This window comes from Rhinolophus hipposideros, assembly GCF_964194185.1.
Source record: "Rhinolophus hipposideros genome assembly, chromosome: 10".
NCBI classification, from domain to species: domain Eukaryota; kingdom Metazoa; phylum Chordata; class Mammalia; order Chiroptera; family Rhinolophidae; genus Rhinolophus; species Rhinolophus hipposideros.
This window is the reverse complement of record NC_138056.1, coordinates 39,160,268-39,184,704: the sequence shown is the minus strand read 5'-3', so window position 1 is coordinate 39,184,704 and position 24,437 is coordinate 39,160,268. Positions and strand designations below refer to the sequence as shown.

Sequence of the window (24,437 nt, the reverse complement as noted above, 5' to 3'; positions counted from 1 at the left end):
AACTGAGCTAACTGGCTGCCCCTGGACCTTCCTTCTTAATTAAAACTTAGCGTGGGAGTGATTTCGTGTTCCGGGTAACAGGTGTGTTCTCGGTGGAAAATGCAGCTAAATGTAACCAAGCAATAAGGAGTTTTGACGATTGGGTGATGATTAGACTGAATTATAATCTAGGCAGGAGCATAGGGATGATAGTTTTATAGAATACTGGTGGGGGTGGTGGTGGTGGTGGTGGTGGTGTGTGTGTGTGTGTGTGTGTGTGTGTGTGTGTGTGTGTGTGTGTGTGTGTGTCTTTATATGTTCTTCAGAACATAGGTGGAGCCAAAAGAGCAGTGTGTGTTTTCAGCACTGCAGCACGTAAGAGGAGCAGGTGCGGGCTACACCAACACGTAAATTGTTGCCAGGTTGGTAAACTCTTTCTGTTACTTCACTATCTCAGGGGAAAGAAGGACAGCAGTAAGTTCGGATCATTAACATGAAATAAACCTAGGCCTCTTAAATTACTTTATACAGCACTTCAGTTTTGATTTGGCCCTAATTAAAGTCCTTTCAGCTTTTCAGAAGATGGGAGCTTCTTAGGAGCCCAGGCAGGATCTCTGTTGAGGCTGAGCAAGCTGGCGACCGCCCTGTCCTCTCTTTGCTGGAAGCCACTGAGCGGCTGAAGCCAAATGTCTCATGAGCCATCCATCCACCTCCATGCGAGGCCTTGGGTGGTTTTTCTCATCCTTCCAATACTAGTGCACCTATGTCCTACCTGGGGCCGAATAGATATCAAACTGCCCACCTTGCCATCACTCTCTCTCGTTCTAGCGTCTGTGTGACCACATTCCCAGCTGGCCCTCTACAAAGCCCCCGTAGGATTTTGGAAAGCATTCTAGCCACAGTTCTCTTACATGTGGTCCAGTTTTCAGGACACTGGAGCCAAGGTTGTCAGTTGTTTGTCCCTGAGAGTTTCTTTTCTTCTGCATATCTATTTTGCAGGGGATTTCAGGGTTGGTTCAATAGTTTAACTCACCCCACCTCTTTTTTGGTATTCCTAGTGGCTTACAAGGCCCGAAGGAATGAGAACATTTGTTGGAGCATTTCTATGTTGGTCCCCTAATCCCACAGAGATCAGGAAGATAGCCCTTTGGGTGACCTTTTTCTCCTGGTGAGGCTATGCCTCAGTGCAAGAAAGAGGATAAGTTTAATTTGTATACACAAGCCAGAAGCAAGACTCCCAGAGTGCAAGGGAGAATTTACAACCTGTGCTATTCATTTACCACACCTTCTGTGCAAATCTCTACTGCCAGGTAAAGGATATCATGACGAATAACACCTGGTTCTTGTTGTTGAGATACTCGGGGTTTAGTGGAAGAGACAAAGTTGGACACAGGTCACTACAGTGTTATAATGTGAAAATGGAGAACCGAGAACTAACTGCTGGGTCCCTCCCTAGTCATGATACCCTCTCTGGGCAGCGTGGCAGGAGGCCTCCTGGCTTGGACTATTGTCTGTTCCAGTGTCTGATGAAGGGTTCCCATCTCTGGTGGAGCAACCTATGCGAAGTTTATGCACACCGCACAACTAAAGAGAAAAGTCTCTCGTGTTCCCTAGCTGCCAGATGGGCAAAACCTTATGTCAGGCACTCGGTGGGCTCACACAAGCCACAAGACTCTTGTTCCTTCAGGCCAACTGTTAATGTCCTTGGAATAAAAGGTACCTCAGAGCAGGGATAGGTGGACATAATTTTTCTGTCATCTAAAAATCAGCAAATTTTACTTTTGAGGGATGTGGGGATAAACATAGGGTGGTCAGCCAGAAGGGACATAGGTTGCCAGCTTTTGGGGTTTTTCCATTTGTGTGTATAGACAGAGACTGCCATGGACGTAACTCCTAACCTGATATGTTGTACCCTATTTTAACCAATTTGCAAGATTTAAACATTTTGTCTTCTTCTGTGAACAGTGTATTTACTCCGTCTGTCACATTTAATGTATTCTGTGCGTGAGCGCCGGCCTCTTCAAAACTGTCGACTTCATCATCCGTATACTGTCTAGAAATGAGATCTTGATACCCCTCAAATGAATTATGAAAAGCTTTTCATAGTAATATAATTGATCCACTGTTGGCCACACTTATAAAAAAAAATCAATGTAACGTGTTAATATTTCATGAGTGCCCACGTTGCCAGCTCCTTGCAATGGGACCAAAGTATGAAGAATGAGAATTGTTTCACAATAGCCCAGCACATGGACCGAGCGCCAGGAAAGAGACTTTGGGGTTGACTTGAAAGTTTGCAGTGCAACAGGGCCATTGAAAAACAATCCTCTGACTCATGTCAGATTGTTATAATTATTTAATGCCCACAATGCAGCCTTGTCCCCACGGATTTATACTGGAAAGGTTTCTTACCCACACATTGTGGTTATTAGCTGGAAAGAAAGCGGCGTTTGTTTATAGTGACATGGGGTGTATCTGTATGGCAAAGAAAACACTGCAGATTCTGTCTTCTCATGAAGGAGGCAGGAATTTGGCAGACAACCTGTAGGAAATTGGGAGACATGCTCTCATTACTTTTCATGTAGGTGGGTGGTTGTGCCTAATAACCATTAAACACCTTTTGTTTTCACCCTTTGTCGTAAACTCTTTGAGAGAATGGATTTGTATGCTTACTGTTCATCCATGTGATATCATACAACGGATGTGCTCCAGAGTGTATCTAGACTAATAATTGTTCTGACTCCGTTAAATTTGGGGTCACAAACATTGTCTCTGGAACCCCTGTTAACATTTGTATAAAGAGTGGATGCGTTTTGAACAGTTCTCACGTGGCCAAATCTCATTAAGCTCTTCCCAAGGATATGGGATTTTTTTTTTTTTCCCCAGTATCAAAAAATAAAAGTTGAGGAAGTAGCACTTTGGGGTCTCCCTGGGCACATGTCGGGTGTGGATCTCAGTGCTGGTGCCAGTGACCCAGAGTCAGGGCGTCCGGCTCCTTGGGAGATGAAAGCCCTTTGACTTAGGGAGGGCCGGTCTAGTGCAGCCCCTCAGAACTGCCCTCCGTCCGTGCCTTCCCGGGCCCTCCCCTCTTTCCTCACATGGGACGCTCATAATTGCCTTTGCTGTCAAAGGAGATTCAGTATCAATGGGTTTCTCAAGCTCAGAGGGCATCAGGGAGACATTGAACCATAGTAGTATGAAATTGTCCCGAGGCACTCACACGCTGGGGTGTGCAGAGGCAATTTATAATGGCACCGGAAATACTTGTGACCTTTATCATGCTTACTGGTGGAAATGAGAAAATCTATGTGAGTCAGCTTAGGACTGACTTGGGACCCATATGAAGCAACTGAACCCTCTGTGGTTTTGCAAGCGAACTACAAATAGAAAGCAGACACAGAACATAGGCCAGGGTTAAGTGTAAATATATTTTGAACCCCAAATTAGCACTCATGGTGTGTTCAAGGTTTTTTAATGCTCCTTCTGGTTCAACAGGAAGTCTGGGACATCTATAGGAATCTGGGGTCGCTTTTGATGATGTATGGAGACCAGAGAACTTAAATTTTGGAATGGGGATTATCCTCGAAAACCTGAACGTATGTTGACTTTAATACAGTCTGGTATTGAGAGTAATGCAAATGAGGAGCTAATTAAGGGAAAGGTTTGCATTTCAGTATTTTCCCCTTGTACCAGGATTAGAGGCTACATGGTTGCAGTATCATCACTGGTAGGAAACCTTGAGGTGCTTGTGAAGAGGGGATTACTTTCTTAATAATAAAAAATGAGTCACCTATATGAGTATTCACTTTATAATCCTCCACTTAAACAGTACGTTTATATCTTACGCACTTTTACATATGCATGTTATATTGCACAGTAGAAAAAGTGTTTAGAAAAGGTTTAAGAAGCAATCTTATTTTGTCATATATTGGCCCAGTTTTAAGCCATTTGAAATGATGGATTAAAAACATGCTGTTACTGTTTCGCAGACAACTAAATGGCTTATTGACTTTTATATGATAAACATATACTCAAAACCTTTGTTTTCTTACCCTGATGTGTGAACTCCTTGAGGGCATGGACAGTTAAGTTTCTCATACTACTTGGGGTTGGAGGTGGAAGAACTAAGTGAAAAGTGGACAGGTGGGCAGCAACTTGGTGGTTGGAGCTCAGGGCTTACGCAGGGAGGAGAAGGTAAGAAGTGAAAGGGGTGGGATGTTGGGTCTTGGAGGCCACTGTGTGCCATTCCGTGGAATATAAACTCCTCCATCAGTGCAGAGCCAGATGGCAAATGTTATACGTGGGAAAGCATGTTGGTGGGACATGATCTGGTTTGAATGAAATATGCTCAGGGCTCTTTCCCTACAGTAATTTTCTGCAACCCAAGGACACCGTTGTTCTGGGAAATGGAGAGTGGCTTGATCCTTATGGCAGCATCATGGCTGTGTGGCCTAAGAGCACAGGCGCCCCTGCCCCCACCCACCCATGGGCCATCCCAAATCTTCATCTCTAATAGGACTTTGTCTTCTGAGAAGAAAGGCACAATTGTCTCTCCTTTCGTCCTCTCCTCTCACCCTCAAAGCATTCTCATTCTCACCCAAACCATGATCTCAGACCTTAGGAGTTACAAGTCAGACATGTCACTGAGCTTCTTTGAGATCAGTTGTCTACATTGATGATGCAATCAGAACACCCTAAAAGAAGCCTTTGGAGTAGGAACTTGCCAGGGTCGTGAGACATGCTTGGGTCGAGAGAGGAAATGTGATTACATGAAAAAAAAAGTAGAATACAAAGTCGTGCGTATTCCGTGATTATGGCTACTGTTTCCGGGCGTAAGGACTAGAATGGAACCCAGATAGATGAAAACTATTGCCTTGGAAAGGGCTGTGGGACGATGAGTGCTGGTTTCCCAAAATAAAATAAGTCCATTATAATGATTTTAATGTAGAGAAATTAAATGTGAATAATTATACGATGGCAAGAGTGAGTCTGGATGTCAAGGTAGGAATCCAGGAAGGTATATGGTACATCAATCTCTCCCAGGCTAATAACAGAAAGGGCTTGGAGGCAAGGAAAGTGTTGGGGGTGTTTTGTACCTCTCTAAGTGCTTTCTCTAGTCTTTGCCTTGGCCTCTCCATTAGCCTGTCTGCCCTTGAACTTGGGGAAGTACATTCCTAGGGCTTCTGGAGGATGAAATCCTTTTCTCCAATTTGCCCATTTCTCTGTTGCTATTCAAAGTCAGATTCTACATGGGATGACTTTCTTCAAGGCCCCGGTGTGATGGGCCGTTGAGTAGAAGTTCGGGAGGTAGCACTTGGTGCTTTAGTAGCACCTGGTGCTTTCAGTATAGTGATTTGCCATTCTTTATGTGAAAACAAGGAGTCCAGCTTTTTTAGTTCTGGCCCCAGTTCTGTCATTTTCTTTCCCTGTGATCCTGGTCTAGTCCTGAAACCTTTCTGAGCCTTGATCTTAACAAAAAGGAAAGCTGAATAGGATCACCTGAAAGGACACATGTTGAAAGCATTTGAAAATTGTTAAAGCTGTATCCACCTGTGAGAGAATCACATAATGCGGCCATAGAGGAAAGTTAACCTCTGTCAGAGTTTAGTTTAATTTCTTGAGTAAAATGGGAACATTCATTGGGAGTTCCCTCAGCCTGCAAATGGAAATTTAGAACCTTGTCTGTAATGTTCTGGGGTCGTTAGAAGGTCTTTGGGGGATGGAAGTTTGCCTCCTGTCTTGTGAGCAATCTGAAGTGTACGGGTAGCACTGGACGTAGAATAGTCGTTGGAGTTCTACCATAGGGTGGCCTCTGAATAGGTGTGCAGGTCACATCTCCTTTCATTCATAGCTTACCTCTTTGGATTCCGTTTGGCCACGTGGGTTAGGTTGTAGTCAGGAGTGAAGTTTTTTCTGTGGTGTGTCAGACCTGAAGTTAGTAAACGGTGTGTGGATCCTAGCAGATAAGGCAGGGAGCGTGCACACCGTCCATCTCTAGTCCAGGCCGAGATAGACTCATGTGATGGGAAACCCCTGTGTCACGTGGGGAGGAGGTAGCCCAGTGCCAGGGAGACAGATGAGGACCCAGAACCCGGCGTCAGATCTGCCACACGCTCGTTGTGTGATTCCACCCAGTTGGCTCACCTGTTTGCAACTTAGAATTTTCATCCAGTAAGGATAATTACAAAATAGGAGGATCAAAAGAGACAAGGGAAAATGTTCGCAATTCCTTCTGTGATAAGGAAAATATTTTTGAGTGTAAGAATCTTGATGTTTCGGTACGTGTGCTGGCTTAGTCTGTTGGGGCTGCTATAACAAAACACCGTAGCCTGGGGGGCTTACATACAATGGAAATGGATCTCACAGTTCTGGAGATTCAAGTCCAAGGTCAAGGCACCAAGAGGTGTGACGTCTGGTGAGGAGGGCCAGCCTCCTGGTTCACAGTGTCCTCCCCATGTCCTCGCAGTGTCCCCACAGTGTCCTCCCCATGTTCTCGCAGTGTCCCCACAGTGTCCTCACCGTGTCCTCGCTGTGTCCCCACCGTATCCTCGCTGTGTCCTCACTGTGTCCCCACAGTGTCCTTGCTGTGTCCTCGCTGTCTCCTCGCCATGTCCTCGCCGTGTCTTCCCTGTGTCCTCGCCGTGTCCTCACCATGTTCTCGCCGTGTCCTCACGTGGTAGAAGGGGAGCACCCTGGTCTCTTCAGCTCCTTACAAGGGCACTATTGTCATACACCAGGGCTCCACTCTCATGACTTAATGATGTCTCAGAGGCCCCTTCTCCAAAAAACGTTACATTGTGGATTAGGGTTCAACATTTGAATGGGGGGGTGGACACAAACATTTAGTTGTGTGTACATTGAGGAAACACTATACAAAAATTCTATCATCATCATAACATTTTTATAACTCTTTACATAGATGAATTTGTTTTGATCCTCACGATTACCTTATGGGATAGGTACTGTCATGTTCCTGTTTAATAGACTGGAGAAACTGGGGACATGGTTGTCAAATCCCAAAGCTAGTAAGTGGAAAAGCTGTGATTTGAACCCAGGCAGTCTGGCGTCAGAGTCCCTCCTCTTAATCACTACGCCAGGCTGTTCCAAGTTAATAAGCCCCAAGTATGTTGGGTGTGATATTCTCCATTTGATGGAGTCTCATTCAGTGGGCAACATGCAAAATTTGTATGTCACATTGAAAGGAAACTAGGCTTGGGAAGCTGAGCCCAATTTAAAAGAGTTCCATGATCTTTAAAATCTCCCGGTGCTTTGGGGAACGCGTGGCGACAGCTCTCCATCTAAGCAGTGCCCGAGTTACATGGTGAGCCTCGTGGAGACTGGCTGCTTAGGCCTGTTCTTGGGGACCTCATGCTCTCTGGGTTTGAGAAACTGGGCCTTTGTGTGTCAGGAATATCATAGACCAGAGCTCACACTGCTTTCTCTCGACCTAGACCAGGGGTGTCAAAACTGTGGCCCGCGGGCCAACTGCGGCCCGCAAGCCATTGTTAATTGGCCCACAGCAAATTCCAAAAATATATTTAGTTTACTTAAATAAACCAGGTGAGGCAATACGTACTCCACCTCGAGAGCGTGGCCCGGCTGTTTGTGTATTTTACCACATATGGCCCTTGGTAAAAAACGTTGAAAAAACTTTGAACACCCCTGACCTAGATGCAGATGTCCTCCTTTTCTGCGTAACATACAGGTCCTTGCCCCTGGTGTTTGTTTCCAACACACACACACACACACACACACACACACCCCAACACCCCTTTCTTGCTGTTTACAGCAAGTGATCTGGAACCCTGAGCTACCAGCTCTTCTGGAGGATAATGACTTTTATCTTCTGACTCCGCGGTGCTAAGGACATCGTAGATGCTCGATTGAAGCTTATTGAAAAAGTGAAACATGGCTTCAAAGAAAATGCCCAGTTCTATTTTCATGTAGTTTTAAACTATTGATCAACCCGTGTAGCACCTATGGCCAGATACTAATGGGCTGAGCGCTGGCGGAGGGTTTCCGTGCGCTCACCTAAGTGAGCCCATTCTCTCCCGGGACCTCCTCCCTCCTGTCTGCCTCCCTCTCCCGTACACCCTCTCCAGCTCCTGTTCTCTCCTTCCATCTTTGCACTTCCTCCTCCATTTTCTTCTTAACTACTGTCTCACCCAGCAGTAGAGCTTCTCACACACTGGTGCTCTGTCGGTGAACATATAGAGCACTTCTCCCACAAGTGTAGAACAGTTATGGAAAGGATCACTGAGGGAGCCATGTGTGCAGACTGCCAGATGTAGGCTTTGGGGAAGACAGGTGGTGTGCTGTGTGCACCCTGTCACATCCCTCCTGGCTGAGAGCACAGATCATTTATTGTAAGCTTCCCATCCTGAGCTTCTCCACAGGAATCCAGTGGAAGATGGTGGGATGGAGGCCTTGCTGTGTGTACCGGGAGGAGGCTGAAGAAGGCATGAGGTTGGACCAGAAGGCCAATGCTTTTTTCAGGAACTGGGGCGGGGGGCTGTCCTTGTGCATATCCGCTCTGCCCCTCTCAGCTAAGTAGAGACCCCAGAGCTTTCCCCAGCCTTGCTGCAGAATGGTGTGCCGTGGAGCTCTGCTAAAGGAACTTCCGTTTTCCGGGCACCCTCATTCTGACATCAGCATGGCTGCACAGAAAAAATTAGCATCCATATTAGTAACGCCCAACCCCAAGAACCATGCAATTATCTCATGATTTTATTTAATGACCATGCTCTTTTCAAAGCTCATTGGGGTAATTTTCAGAGCAGGTCCTGATTACATGTTGTACAGACTACGTAATAAGTGAACTAAAAAAGCAATTGAAACCTAGCTCGTTTAATTTGTAGTTTTTACATTTCCAGACAACATTCTTCGTAGGAAATTGACCAGCATTTTCTTTTTCTCTTGCATATGTCCCTTTTTGCTTGTTTTATAGTTTCCACTCCCCCAGCACACTCATCTTTGATTGTAACAGTGAAGACGAGAGAGCGGCTGTCCTGGATCTCCTTCACCTTGCTAAGCAGGCTATCTCTCCAGCTCTTTAGGAAATGTTTAATGACTAATAAGACCTTGCAGGACTTGTATGTAGAGCCTCGGGGTCTTTTCTTAATGGAAAGCCAAATTGCAGGCACTTGTGAGCTGTGTGATCTTGGATAGGTTACTTGACTTCCGAGCTCTGATATCCCTGTGTATAAAATGTTCCCACTTTATAGGCAAAGCCTGCTTCACGAAGTTGTGCTCAAGCTTCAATTAGGTAACTCTCTGAGAAGCTGGTCCATAGAAGGCATTTGAAAGTCACATTCTGAGGCAGCGTAGGTGCCGAAATTGCCCAGGTTGCTGCACGGGTGGGGACACCAGGGACCTCCTAGGTGACCCTGGCCTCTTCACCTCTCCATCCAGAGATGCTTTCTCTAGTTGGGAAGTGCAGGAGGGAAGCGGAGCAGGTGCTTCTGTGTCATAGATCATTTATTCTTCCTCCAGACCATTTTGATAGTAGACCAAGCTATGTATGGGAAAAGGCGCAAGTCTGGGACATGCCACATTCATTGTATAATGTACATGTGACAAACATTGTGTAATGTTTTATGTGACAAAAGCTCAAGTTATGATGGAATATGTCCAGTGTCAGATTTTCTTGTCCAAAATACCATTAGCAGAGGAAAGGAGAAAGATGCATTTACCTGGCACTTATTAGGCAACAGGCACAGGGCTACAGACGTAAAAGTGACAGTTGTGGGTGGGCACACAGGCTCTGAGAGCTGCGGATGGGAACTAAAGAGTTCTTGTCCTTAAAAGGTGGTAAACATGCACATGGAAGTAAGGGCCCTGGAGGGGCACCTAAGTGTTGCCAGTTTTCCCTTCAGAAGATGGAGACCCGCCTGCCCCACCCCAAACAAATATTCATTCTAGATCTTGGGGAAACTAAGTGATTCTGGCTTTTCATTTCCCTGAGATACTGGAAAATGAGAACTTTTGTAAAATTAGGGAAATGAGATCTAGTTCTGCCCATATACTCCCTCCCCTTCCCCTTTTTTGGTTAGATTTTAAATCCTCTGAGTCTTTTATTTTTTAAGTTTATTTTCTATGAAATCTCTACTTATAATGCCTAGTTTGTTTATTCATCCATTTGTCTTTTTCTAGCAAATTGATTGCACTGTGTGACAGAATATGTACATTACGAGAACTGGATGTACCCTACGGGCACTGGCTCCTACGTACCGTAGGTCCTCCGCCATTGTCTACAGACTCGTCTCATCGTGTAAACAGTAGTCATTCTAGGCAGGTGCCGTGATAGAGACTGGGAGTTTTCTACAGGATAGAGTGTGAGAGTGTGTCAGAGCCGACAGTTTTGTCAAACAGTCAAGATTCTGAACACACATCTGTGCCTCTTACGGAGGCATCTAAACTTTCACCTTTCAGAGAAAACAAGATCTTGGGAACCAGTGAGTTCTTTCAAACAGTGCTGGATGCTGCCTGATTGTTTCCATCCTGGAACTAAGTTGGTTTTAAAAGAAGTCCGGCTGTTTTGTTCAGATAAGCGACTGTCGTGTGAAAATCGCTGCATGAGAGCTCCCACTGGAGGTCCTTCTCTTCCAGACCGCTGCAATTCCCCCCTGGCCGCTCAGGTGGTGACTGGGCAGAGGCTGTGGGCCAGATTGTTAAGACCCCTTCCCCCCTGTCCCTCCCAGTCCTAAATGTTGGGGCTAGTGGACGGTGGAGAGAGTTGGTGGGGCCAGGCTAACCTGAGGCTGTTCTGCAGGGAGCTGTGATGTCACCTTCTCCTGGACTCTGCTGATCTCTTTGCCTTCCCTCGTATCACCTTGTCTCCTCTTTGCACAATCATTACAGGAGACAGTGCTGCTTTTTCGTGTATTTAGTTTTCAGTAATTTTATATGTTTTATCAGATGATAGTTTGGGTTCTGCTCTTAATTTAAAGCACATATTGATGTTTTTTAAGTGTGTGAGTATGTTTTTTATTTGTGCGTGATCATGGGTCACCAGTATAAGAAAATATTTATCCAGCTCTGTCTCGTAACTTCTTCATGAAAGATAGCATGAGTAGATTATTTTGTGCAAATTATGAATACGGCTTCCTCCTAAGATCTGGAACAAGACAGTGATGCCCACTCTTGCCACTTCTATTCAAAATTGTACTCCAGGTAAAGATGTTAGAGACATCCAGAATGTAAAGGAAGAAGTCAAACTGTTTATTTACAGAAGAATTGAGTCTGTATGTAGAAAAATCTTAGGGAATACACCACACACACACACACACACACACACACACACACACACACACACCTCTCAAATCTATTAGAACTAATAGTTCAGCAAGCATGTGGGATACAAGATTAATATACAAAAATCAGTTATATATACTAGCAAAAAACAATCTGAAAATGAAATTACAAAAACAGTTTCATTCAAAATAGCATCAAAAATAAAATTCTTAGGCATAAACTTCACAAAAGAAAGGTAAGATTTCCACTCTGGAAACTATAAAACATTACTGAAAAAAAATTAAAGAAGAGCTAATGTTCATGGATTAGAAGACTCAATATTGTTAATTCTCCCCAAGTTGATTGATAGATTCAGTGAGATCCCTATAAAAATCCCAGCATTTTTTTGGTTAGAAATTGACAAGCTGTTTTTAACATTTGCACAGAAATGCAGAGGACCCAGAATAAAGAAAATAATTTTGAAAAAGAGGAAAATACAGGATTGTACTTTTGGGTTTCAAAACTTACTATCAAGCTACAGTAATCAAGATGGTGTGTTACTGATGTAAGGATAGATCAATGGTAGTGAGTTGAGAGTCTAGAAATAAACTATTATATTTATTGTCAACTGATTTTTCTATAAAGGTGCCAAAGCAATTTAATAGAGAAGACAGTCTTTAAAAGATAGCCTTTTCAAATAATGCTAGGACAATTAGATAGCCATATGCCAAAAAAAATAAATAAATAAATTACTTTAAACCCTTACTTCATACCGTATACAGAAATTAACTCAAAATGGATTGTAGCCCTAAATGTAAAAGCTGATCTTCTAGAACAAAAACGTGGTCAAAAAAGTCTTCATGACCTTGGGTTTAGCAAAAAGTTCTTAGATATGAAACCAGAAGCACAGCATGCAAAACTGTTTTCTAAAAGGGTTGATTGCTGTGCCTAAGAGACCTCGATATACCTTTGCCAGCTCTGAAGATTGTCTTTTTAAAAATATTTACTCATTCAGTGGGTGAAAAGTGAACATATTATTTAACTGTGTACTCTTGTTCATAGTAAGGTTGAATTTTTAAAATGTATTAACCACTCCAAATTATTAAAGCTTTCTGGAGTATTGTAGGTCTCTGTCCTATTTTTCCTAACCTACCAAAGCTTTCAGGAGAACATATTTCCTTGAAGAACATAGTTTGTGGTGCTTTGTGTGTTGAATTGCACTTTGCCTTGTCCGCTGTGGTTTGATGGTAGCTCCATAGTGTCTTTTGTCCATCTACAAAGAAAATAGTGAGACTGATTAGTTTTCAAAAACTGAACAACAGAGTGGGAAATGGACATCAGGCAGACTAATACAATAATCAGGTGTGATAAGAAATCGTGTGGGATTTGAAATCAACCTGCTTGGGTTCAAACCATGGTTTACTTCTTACCAGCTGGGCAAACCTTAGGGGCCGTTAGCTAACTTTATCACATCCTTAACTTCATCTGCAAAATGGAGCTATGAAAATTACTTCTCTCTCAGGGTTGCTTTGAACGTCAAATGAAATAATGTGTGTCATTTATTTCATCAAACGAAATAAGGTTTAGCACTGTACCTGGCATATAAAAACCCATTATTAATTAATATCATTATAGATTGGATTTCAGATCCCTTTGCTTGGAACTCAGAAGTTTTCTGAAGGAGGTTCTTCCAGGCATTCCATGCAGAGTCTTCTCTTCTTTTTAAAGTACAGTTCAGTTGGAAGATGGGGAGCAAGGTCTTTTTGTCACTCCAGATGTGATTTCCTTTGGGGCTGCTATGCTCCCTGCAGTTTGAATTCATAGAGTAACTAAGGGGTACAAGGGAATCCCTCTCAAGTCTGTCTCTGAGAATACCTCTGGGTGCTGGGGAGATGCCAATCATCAATTCTGTTATTGTTTATAGGGCTGTAAGCCTTCTGGATGGAACCCAGTGGATTTTCTTGAGTGCAAAAGAATTAAGTGAGGTGAGGGAAAAGCATTTAGACTTTATTATCTCCAGCGAACTGTGGCTAATCTGGCTTTAGCCGTAAACTTACATATCCTGCCTCTAACTAGCCTGAGAATACTTCGCAGTCAGGAACTGCTCCTTTTAATTCTCTGCATCTCCTAGGCACCTGCCTGCAGCTAGGCAAACAGTAAGCATTCAGGAGATGCTGGAATTGTGCCTGGCTTTTACTGAGTTTCCAAACAGACGAAGTTAAGGAATCATTTTTGTGTCACGACAGTAGTATGCATTATCTCATTTCATTCTCTCAACAATCCTTGGAGGGAGGTTATCAGAAGGAAAACACATTATCCTCATTTTACATGTAGAAAAATCAAGACCCAAATAAGTTAATGACTTGCTGAAAATGTTCGGAAGAGAGCAGAGATTTGAACTCAGATCTGCTGATCCTAGGTTGCAAGGTCATTCTGTTGCTTCCTGTTGCTTATGTTGAAGATTGTCATGGGGATCAGATGCCACCAGATCAATAGCTTTTGTCCTAGTGGTAGACCATGCATCCCACTTGCCTATTTTTAGATTTGCAGCAGGAAGAAAAAAGGTTTTTCACATTCAGTATGTTGGAGAATGAGAGAAATCCTAGGGCCAAAGGTATTCACTCCCCTCCCCACAACTCTCTGAACAAACGTTTATGGTTTATGGACTTCATATTGTGTATTGCCTTCTTTGTGCCCGGACAGCTCATGCTTTTGTCACCACCCCTCCTTTTTTTGGCAGTTGTTTTCTCCCTAGCCAATGAAAAAATGAGTGAGAGAAAATGACATTTCCTGGTAATGGAAAGTAGCAGTTGGTGAAACTTTAGAAGAGAAGTGTGTGTGTTGGCGGTAGGGCAAGGGGGTGGGGGGGAGGGAGAGAGAGAGAGAGAGAGAGAGAGAGAGAGAGAGAGAGAGAGAGAGAGAGAGAGAGAGACACTCAGCGAAGAAGAAATGGCCACATTGGAACCAGTTGTTGGTTGATTTGGCTGAAGAATATATTTCTTGCATCATGATTGTCAATAAAGATCTTTAAAAGCCCCAGCTTGACTCTTGAGTGCTGAAGGGTTGCCCTGCCAGTGCCCCAGGATGGAGATCTCTTCCTGGTGGACACTTGATTCACAAGTACGCTAATTATTCCTTCTTCCTCAGTGCAGCCTGCTGAAACAATTGCCCAGCTTGTTTGGTGCGCAGTGTGGCGTCGGACAGCAGGCCTTTTTATGTAACTGATGGCGCTGTATGTTCATATTGTTCTTTATGTACTTATTTTATAGCTTATGCAGCAGACATCCCAGTCAATTAGCTTCTTGTCTTGCAAACTGGGAGCTGCTGTTCTAGAACCCAGTTAGAAGGGTGTGTTCGAGGGCGACCCGCTGCCCTCTCTTCTTTCTTTTTGTGCTGTGTGGGTTGGTTTCATGTTACAGCATTTTTATTGGCTCTTCTTGGCTGAACCTTGGTTTCAAAAGCTGGCGTTTGGGAGTTGAATTTCTTAAAGCCATAGCTTTTCTTTTCACAGAATTGGAGTCAAGCAAAACAGAAGCCCACCCCAGGGCAGTGTGATTTTTTTTTTTTTTAACCAATTGATATATATATATATGTGTATATTCTTTATAATGCTTACTAACCAAAAATACAAGTGCATGGTTTTTCTACTCACAGTTCCTTCACTGGTGCCAGCACAGTCTTTCCTATATTGAATCCTTGTTTCTTCTTGCTACGCTTTTTCTATGTAACATTACTCCTGTTTTATTTTTGCTGTTTTGTCCTAATTGTTTTCTTCACCCTGATTTTTTTGTTTGTTTGTTTTGTGTGTTTTTTTTTTTTTTTGGCTGTGGGGGATCTTGCCTCAAACCCTTTTGGGAACAAGTTGTAGTATAAATAAATTAGTTAAATTCTATTACGTATATCCCAGAAACTGTTTCTGCAGATGATAATGTTTATGGAGCATAGATTCACTGTTTAAAGCTCATGAGGATTTTTAAATATTGGAAAATTTCCTGCTTCCTCTTTCCATCTCCTTTACTGTGGTTTTAGCTCCCGGATTGATTAATGTAGTGGTGGTGGGGCTGGAGGGCACACATGTCAGAGGAGCTCCCCCTAGACCGAAGTGTAGCAGGCAGGGTTTTTCTCCAGAGCACTTCGCCCCAGTAGAGCATACGATTCTGCATGGCAGAGACTCATGCTTCCCCTTGAATCCTCAGAGCCTTCCTTGGTGCCTGGCCCAAGGCAGTGTTCAGAAAATACATGAGAGACTGCAGGAGCAAATGAGCCCACCGACCCAGCCTCTCCCTCCCTCTGGGTAAGCAGCCCTGAAACCTCACCTGAAGCAGAGCATCTTCACCCAGCCCACTGGCTGTGTCATGTAGCTGCGGTCACCAAGGGACTCGGGGTGTGCCTTGAGCAGCCACTGAATTCTTCCGAACAGTCAGTGCCAACTGTGATTAAAGCATAAAACATTGCTGACCCCAATATTTGTCTTTCGAAGGAAAAAATCTAAACCAGAGAAAAAGACCTTGAATTTATTTCTTATTCTCGCTGACTTTGACGTTGACAAATAGTGCTCATACTGATCCTCTAGCCAAATAGTTTTCTTTCTTTATCCATGTGTTTCCTGAGCATATTCTACATTGGAGGCTCCACTGTTTGCACAGGAGATGAAGAAGCATACAGATGAGGTATGCTTCTGCTGGCCCCTTACCACCTCGTTGTAGAGATTAGGCATGAATTTGGGTGTTTGCAGGATACACGTGTGACAATTAAGTTCGTGAACTTGTTGCAATGATGTTGCTAACCTTTTTTGATACAAGATGGATTAGTCATTATGAATTTGTACCAACTGGACAAACAGTTGACCAAGTTGACTATTTGGAAGTGCTGAAAAGGCTGCATGAAAAAGTTAGATGAAAACAACCTGAACTTTTTGCCAACAATTCATGGCTCTTGCATCGCGACAATGCACCAGCTCACACGGCACTGTCTGTGAGGGAGTTTTTAGCCAGTAAACAAATAACTGTATTGGAACAGCCTCCCTCTTCACCTGATCTGGCCCCCAGTGACTTCTTTCTTTACCCGAAGATAAAGGAAATATTGAAGGGAAGACATTTTGATGACATTCGGGACACCAAGGGCAGTACGACAACTGCTCTGATGGCCATTCCAGAAAGAGTCCCAAAATTGTTTTGAAGGGTGGGCCAGGCACTGGTGTCGGTGCCTAGCTTCCCAAGGGGAGGACTCTGAAGGTGACCATAGTGATATTCAGCGATGAGGTATGCAGCACTTTTTCTAGGATGAGTTTGTGACCTTAATTGTCCGACCTCGTAATCATCATGAAAGCTACAAGTGTTAGAGTATATTGAATACGTGCTATATCCTGAAGACAGTACTTGGTACTTTACTTGTAATTGATTATATAATTCGTGAGACAGGACACGTGTGTTAGCATCATAGGACTATTGAGGACATCTTTATTTCTCCATAACACTCACCATAAGACATTTAAGGGCTTTTTAACAGAAGGGTGGAGCATGGGTTGGGGGTGGGGGCAGTTAATACCATGTTTCCCAAAAAATAAGACCTAGGCAGACTATCAGCTCTAATGTGTCTTTCGGTGCAAAAATTAATATAAGACCCGGTCTTATAGTAAAATAAGACCAGGTGTTATACTATACTATAGTATACTATACTATACTATACTATACTATTATACCAGATCTTGTATTATAGTAAAATAAGACCCGATCTTACATGAATTTTTGCTCCAAAAGTCGCATTAGAGCTGATGGTCCGGCTCGGTCTTATTTTCAGGAAAACGGTAGCTGTCTGTTAAACAGCACAAGGACATTTCTAACTGGGAAGATCAGAGAAGTTTGCTGAGCTGGGGGTGGAGAGATTGAGAGACGCCAAGTGCAAGGACATGGAGTCCAAGGGAGCAGCAGAGAAAGGACCTTGCAGGAGTGTGTGGGAGAGGCCGCCGTGTCATTTGGAAATAGAGGATGAGTCTTCCTGAAATTGGAGGAGAGAATTGACAGAGAGGTAGGTAGGGTGACAGTGACCCAATAAAGGAAAAGAACATGCTGGAGACTGAGCTGTACCTCACCTCACTGGGCAGACGAGGTCGGAGGACAGCTTGCCCTGTGGAGACACGCATAGGCTGCGGGGGGTTGGGGGGGGGGTGTCCTGATGAACAAAGTGGGATGAGCAAGCACTCCAGAGGTTGGAAGACCCAGCTGTGTCTTAGGGCGGTCGGCTTACTCTTATATTTCTGGGCAAATTCCAAGACGCTTGGTTCCTCCCGTGAATTCTTGAGCATTTCTTTACTGAAAAGAAATATCTACTGTAAATTCTAAGGCATTACTTTTTTTCTATTATTATTTTAATTTCTGAATCCCTTGGTAAAATCAGAACTGCTCGTCTTGTTATTTCTCCACTTATGTTGTATTAACTTACGTTATACCTACTTATATTATCTTGGCAGGAAGTGGGCAGCCCCCTGTTTATTGGCATACTTCATTCATTGGGCTGTCTGGGCAATTTGCTGCTGCCCTCCATGGCTGGTGCCACCGCACCTGAATTCGGGTCCCTAAGGAGGGCTCAACCTAAACCTAGTCACCTGAGAATTGGCCTTTCCCTGTCATAAGCTGCTGAAGAAAAGGCTTCACCCAGTTCCCTCTGGGCATAGAAATCTTTATATTCGGATCGGGGCAGGGATAGTACCCAAGCTGTCAGGGCCTCATCTCCACTGGGACAGCTCCCTCCCTGCACAACACAGCCCACTTCCATGTTTTCTTAGGTGTCTACTGCTTGTGTGTGTTTATAAGAAAAAGGATCTGGAGTGTGTTCATTCTTTTCTAAAATCTGTTAGTATGTGTAATACACACAAGTATATGGACACATAGTGTTTTTACACAATTATAAGTGAATTATATGTATATTATACAGTAATTGTAGTTATAATTACTTTTTGCACACACATGCACCCTAATTTTAGTTCCTAATTGTGGCCAGTATAAAAGCAAAAAACTAGCCAAAAGTGTAAGGAGAGTAATACACACACGCACACACGCACACCTCCATCCCCCCCTCTACTGTCTTTTCTCTGGCTGAGCCTTCTGCCTCCTCTCTGTCATCTGACCCAGGGCCCTGGTGCTGGTAGTAGGTAGGTGACTGCTTCCCTTTCCCCCCATTATTCCATGGTGTAGGCACATTCCCATCTTTGGTTCCACAAATGAAATATCTTTGGCAGATGTAGCTCTCTCTGCATGAAATGCACACCCTCGCTCCCTTTCATTCCCTAAATTTCCAGGATCCCTCCTCCATGAAGCCTGCCTTGTCTGTTTTTCTGCCTCCCATCCCTTTCCAGCTTGTCCTGTCTAAATCTTATCCTTCAGAGCCTGTCTGAAATATCCATGCTTTTTTTTTTCCCCTGTAGAAACTGCCTTTCCCTTGGACCCCCTGCCACTAAAGGCTTTCTCCATTCCTTAAATTCCCCCAGTACCCTGAGCTGGTCTTAGGTCTGCCTCCTTTCACATTCGTTGGGTGCATATTCCCCTCGAACTCCTTGAGGGCGGATTCTCTGCCTCATTATCTTTGTGTCTCAAAAATTATGCTCTTAGATAGTCAAGAATTACTTGTTTGAATTAGTTTTATTTATTTATTTTTTTACAAATTCTGGAGAGGTTTTCTTTTTTTTAAGCTAAAGGAAAATATAACGTCTCAATTTGTCTGACTACTTATATTGGCTTTAAATATTTAGTTTTCCTATTGTACTTAATATTTATTTCTTATTGGAATATACCACTTTGTTTTAAATAGGAAGGAAGCACTTGCTCTTCTAATTGATATGCCCGGCAGGAGTTTACTGCTTCCAACAGGTGTAGGAGATAGGAAACCTGCCCCAGTTTTAGTGCCTGTGGGATAACCGATCCCAGAGCAATAATGTGACTCGCCCGGAGGCTCAGTGAGTAAGCCGCATATTCCAGATTCACACTCACGTTGCTCTGTCTCCTTCCATTGAACCACACTGTCCCCAATAATTATTCAGCTGGTTACTATGTACACACAAAATGCATTAGGTTGAAATTTTATTTGTTTACAATTCTAGCCTCTGTTTGTATGTATTGGATCTTCCTAATTTGGAGGGTATAGGAAGGATTGTCTATTCCTAAATTTAAAGCAAGCAAACAAGCAAAAACCAAGATGGAACATTATCAGAGACAGTCATTCAGTGACTCTAGGCACTCAATAAGGATGACTGGGGAAAAATAATCAAAGTTTTTGTTAAATCGTTGGTCAAAGACAGGCTGATTCTTAGTAAAATAAGAGAAAAGTAGTAATGTTCCCATGGCTGTGTTCAATCTATGTATTGTTGGTTAAGACCTGATTTTTCCTCTTTTTTCCATTGAGTTTAAGGTTTTCTATGGGTTCTTGCACTGATCATTAATAACTCTACTGTTATCACAGCTCAAAACTTTCCTATTGACCTGTCAATCACTTTTAAAGATCTTGAATGTCCAACCTGTATAAAGCTAACCTTTTACACTCTATTAAAACTTAAGAACCCGTTGATTCTCAGTGAATGCCTCAGCTACTGGATCATGAAAGCATTACCTTGTGCCAAGGGCATGATGCGGTATACTCCTTCCTTTTTAACAAATAATAAGAAGTTTGACTTTTCATTTACACGTCCTGCCAATTGCTAACAAGTTTCCATCTTGTTCAAACACCAGATTGATCCTAAGAAATTGAAAATATTGATTTAACCCTCTGTCTGATTTGTACTGCAGGCACCTGCTAGTGCAGTCTTAGCACATTACAATTGCTTGGCTGTAATTCCTCAGGGGACCACTAATAACTACCACATCTGTCTTTTCATCTTCCGAAATTATGCTAGCAGTTGTCCAAGTCAATTGTGATTCATTTGATACTGCTCTCCTTCAAGACATATTGCAACCAAATAGACTCGCTCACCAGTAATATATCTGATGACATAGTTAGTTCTCGTTAATTGACAGAATGATTCAGGCTTTTATGGATGGCATTAATTGGTCCCTTGTGTCCATGCAATAATTGACCAGACAGAAGAAGCAGCATTAGCTTTCACCCAGTCAGGAGAGTTTTGAGATGAGGTAAATGTAGCCATGATGACAAAATGTCTGTATTTTGAATCAAGACTTTATCAATGAATTGGGGGGAAAAAAGAAAAAGATTTGGGGGGAATTCAGATCATCATAATTACGAACGCTGCATTCTAGCCACAGAGATGTGCTAAAATGCTGATCTGCCTCCCCGCTGGCCATCTTGTGCCGAAATGTTTAAACATAGGGTACAACTTGAATCTCATGTGCAAAGCAGGAGAATGCTGTATCTCAATTAAGATAATAAACAAAGAGAAATATAAAGAGCTCTTTTTGTAATACTTCATTAGTAACCTAACAAACGGGGCACGTAAAATCTGAAAATGTGGAAATTTCTTGCCTCTTACTTAGTAAATTAGACCCCCCAGAATGTTTGGATACATTGCCTCATCTTCCTGAAACTTAAATTTACTCCTGTCGCTATGTTGCTTTAAAAAAGCTTTGGCTCACTTTTTCCTGCAGGGTAAAGTTTTTCATGTACAAAAATGTTCACAACCTATTACCGTTGTGTATCCCCTCTACTCTTTTAGTCACACAGAATTACTCGATTATTTCTAAAGTCTAATACTGTATAGCCATTTTAGAAACTCGCACTCATTGTTCAAGAATCCTTTCAGGTGCCTTCCTGAGTTTCTCAAACCAGGTGAGCCGTCTCCTCCTTGGTGTTTACCCATTCCGTTCCTGGTTTCCCCAACTAGGCTTGGAGCGAGCCTTGGGCAAGGGCTGCATGGTATGCTGGACACCTGTAATCATGTAACAGCTTAATAAATATTTGTTGAATTGCAGTTGCAAGAGTTACATCTTGGGGGGAATGAGAATTTAAACTTTGAATTCAAGAAAAATGACTTGGATAAAATTAGATACCAAGCAGTATGTCTCATAGCCTGTGTCAACAAGTGGCTGGCAACCAGCGTTGAGAGATAATTACAGCTTGGTGTAAAACAAGCCATTTGAGGTGTGAAAGATAATTACCCAGTTCACATTTGGAGAGGGGAGGGTGAGGTATGAGTTCTGCAGAATAGGTTTTCTAGTGTTTGATTTACAGACTATTCATCCTTTTTAGGTCATCCATTACTTAGGCTGGACAGTGGCTGGAACAGATACCCACAGAAGCTTTGCCCTCTGAACATCTGACACGGCCTCCTTAGAAAGGGCAGTGCAATCTGACAGATCGGGGTTCCCATCGCAGCTCTGCCATCTGTTAGCTGTGTGCTTTGAGAGAGCTCTTGAACTGATGTAAGGCTCAGCTTCCGAATCTGTAAACTGGGAATAATAATAGTACCTGTCTCGTAGGACTTTTGCGATAATGAAGGGAGGTGTTTGGGAAGTGTGTTGCACCGTAGCCGTCCACAGGTGTTCAGTAATGACAGTTGTTACTGATTTCAGCTGCCGTATTTTGCCGTGTATAATGCGCTCCTGTGTATAATGCAAAAGTTTGGGCCATGTTTGTGGCCCAAATTTTCAGGGGAAAAAAAAAATCTTTCATTTATTTTCTAATTCAAATGTTTATTTGTTTATATTTAGTTACTTGTTTTTTGTATTATAAAGGGATTTTAGCATTTATTTTTAACATATTATGGTACAAGAAATTTTATGTAACAAATAATTACAGAACACAAGAACAGATACAAGGTACAGGAAATTTTATGTACCAGTAAGAAATTTACGATATTTATACATCATAGAAGGCCAAGGACTCTTCATCGTTGCACATTCATTGTAAATTCAACACAACCGATTATCATATTCCAAGGTGTTATTTTGCATACGGATGTCGTTACTGATTTCTTGGATTACACTTTTAACTTATAAGCATAAGTAAAAAGATTAAAAACATTTATATAGATACGGAATTAGTACTACCCATGTGTAATGCACATCCTTATTTTTCCCTCACAAGTTTGGGCCAAAAAGTGCGCATTATACACGGCAGAATACGTTATGTTTTGATGCTTCCTTCTGAGAGTTCAGAAAGGTGGAGAGTAAATACAGCTGTGTATGTAAAGAAAATTACTTTAGAGTTTTGTGATTTTTTTTTTTACCCTTCCTTTAGTTGCACGAGATTGCCTTTGTCTCTGTGAGGTTATATGTAATCCTGTGGAGAACTCAGAGCAGTGTGTTATAGCTCAGAATGTAGCAGAAGGAGGGTGGCTGCAATGTGCCAACACATCAGCCATGATTATATGTAAAATCAACCTTGTGTTTTGTTTGTTTGTTTTTGCTAGAAGGCAGCAGATCTGCCATTATGGTAGACAGTATTTGATTTTCACTGATTTGGGATAGATTCCTGGTGATGCCAATAGTTTATTACCCAATCTAGGTCTAACATGTTTTACTTACAGAACATTTTCATACTTGTAGGAGAATAAATTTGTTTGGCAGCAAGATTTTAAATAGTAACATTCATACAAACAAACCCTGCCTTCTGACTTATGACTGGCCTGGAAGTATGTATTGCTTTTCTGTAACCTGCAGGTTTAGAAATGGAAGAAGAGAATTTCTCTGAAAAGAGGCAAACTTGGGGACCTCAGTCTCGGGAAACCGATGCAGATACTTACATGTGGACTTGACTGACACAAATCTCTGCACTTGAAAAGAGTTGGCACAGAGTAGGTTTTTAAGTTGTTGGATGGATGAATGAATGCCTTAATACTGCCATTTGGAGTTTTGTTTGAAAGGAATAATAATCTTCTTTTAAAATGTTCCTCTTCTCGCCATGTCACAGGGCACTGAGTATCGTGTCAATGAGGCCAGTCAGGTGGGTTCCTCCTAACCCCTAACTGGGATCATCGCACTGCGGGAGGGGGTGTTTAATTTGGAACCTATTGGACTTTCGGGTAGAACACCTGGGACCTGGAGAAAGAGGTAATGGGATTTGCAGAACAGGTAGAACTAGGAGGCGAATGAGAGAAGAAATCACTTTTTCCTACGACCTTGGGGGTGGAGGGAAAGTGGGTGAAGTCTCCCTCTAACTTTTAGCACCTCAGAACCCTAGCAGTCTCTATTAATATCCTTACTCTTGTGGTTGGATAGGATTTTTGCATGTAGGAGCTCACCAAGATTTCATGGGCTGGCTGGAAATTAATTCTGCACATTGTCTTCCAGCGGAAGTTTCTATCACCTTTCAATTTCTGACTTCAAGCCCTGGAAAACAGCCCCTACTAGTTGCTCTGCCTTAAGGGTTATTTTGATAAGCCTTCACCGTATGGTGGATGTGGTGGGGTAAGGGTGGAGAGGAATGGCCCATTTGTCGTGGGAAGAATAAGTGGATCTGTTTTCCTTTGGCAGAGCTCACCTTTGAAAAGTGTTATATTATGAAATGCTGTTTTCTTCAATACCACTAACTCCGCCTTCCTGTGTGCTTTTTTTTTCCTCCCTGTTCAACAACTAAGCCCAAGTTAATTAATGGCTGCACGTCCCATGGTGACTGTCAAGCCAGACACACGCGCATATAGCCTAGTGCATAAAGGCACACAACTTAATTAACTTACTTTTTATCCATAATTATCTTGAAATGACCTATTTATAAGGTCCAAGAGTCCATACTGCAAGTATATCTTAAAATCCGTTTGCATAAAAGAGACTGACATGGTTGGTTATCATTTCATTCCTCTTTTTGCCCTCGTTGTTGATAATATAGTTTTTACTCCCATCATGTTCTAAGGCTGCGTGCTTGAAATGATTATTCATTTCTGCCAACTCTCCGGATTTGTTATTTCTTATTTCAAGATGTGTTGTTTTTTACATTGAGCCCCTGTCCTGGGCCAGACCCTGGGCCCTGGGTAGTGGACAGAGCAGATGTGGCCACTAGGACTTTAATCTCTTTGGAAGCTACAGACACGTTGTGTTAGTTTGTTGCTATAACAAAAGACCAGAGATTGGTGGCTTAAACAACCAAATTATTCCCTCACAGTTCTGAAGGCTGGAAGTCCAAGATCAAGGTGTCAGCAGGTTTGGTTTCCCCTGAGGCCTCTCCTCTTAGCTTGCAGGTGGCTGCCTTCTCACTGTGTGGCCTTCCCTGTGTGCACCCATCCCTCATGTCTCTTCCTCTTCTTCTAAGGAGACCAGTCGTGTTAGATTAGGGCCCCACCCTTATAA

General features: G+C 42.8%; 1 protein-coding gene across 4 annotated transcripts in view; it reads left to right on the top strand.

Annotated features, from left to right (window-relative positions):
• Positions 1-24,437, top strand: part of TEAD1 (TEA domain transcription factor 1) — a 249,330-nt gene that overhangs the window by 130,388 nt on the left and 94,505 nt on the right. The window lies entirely within an intron of this gene.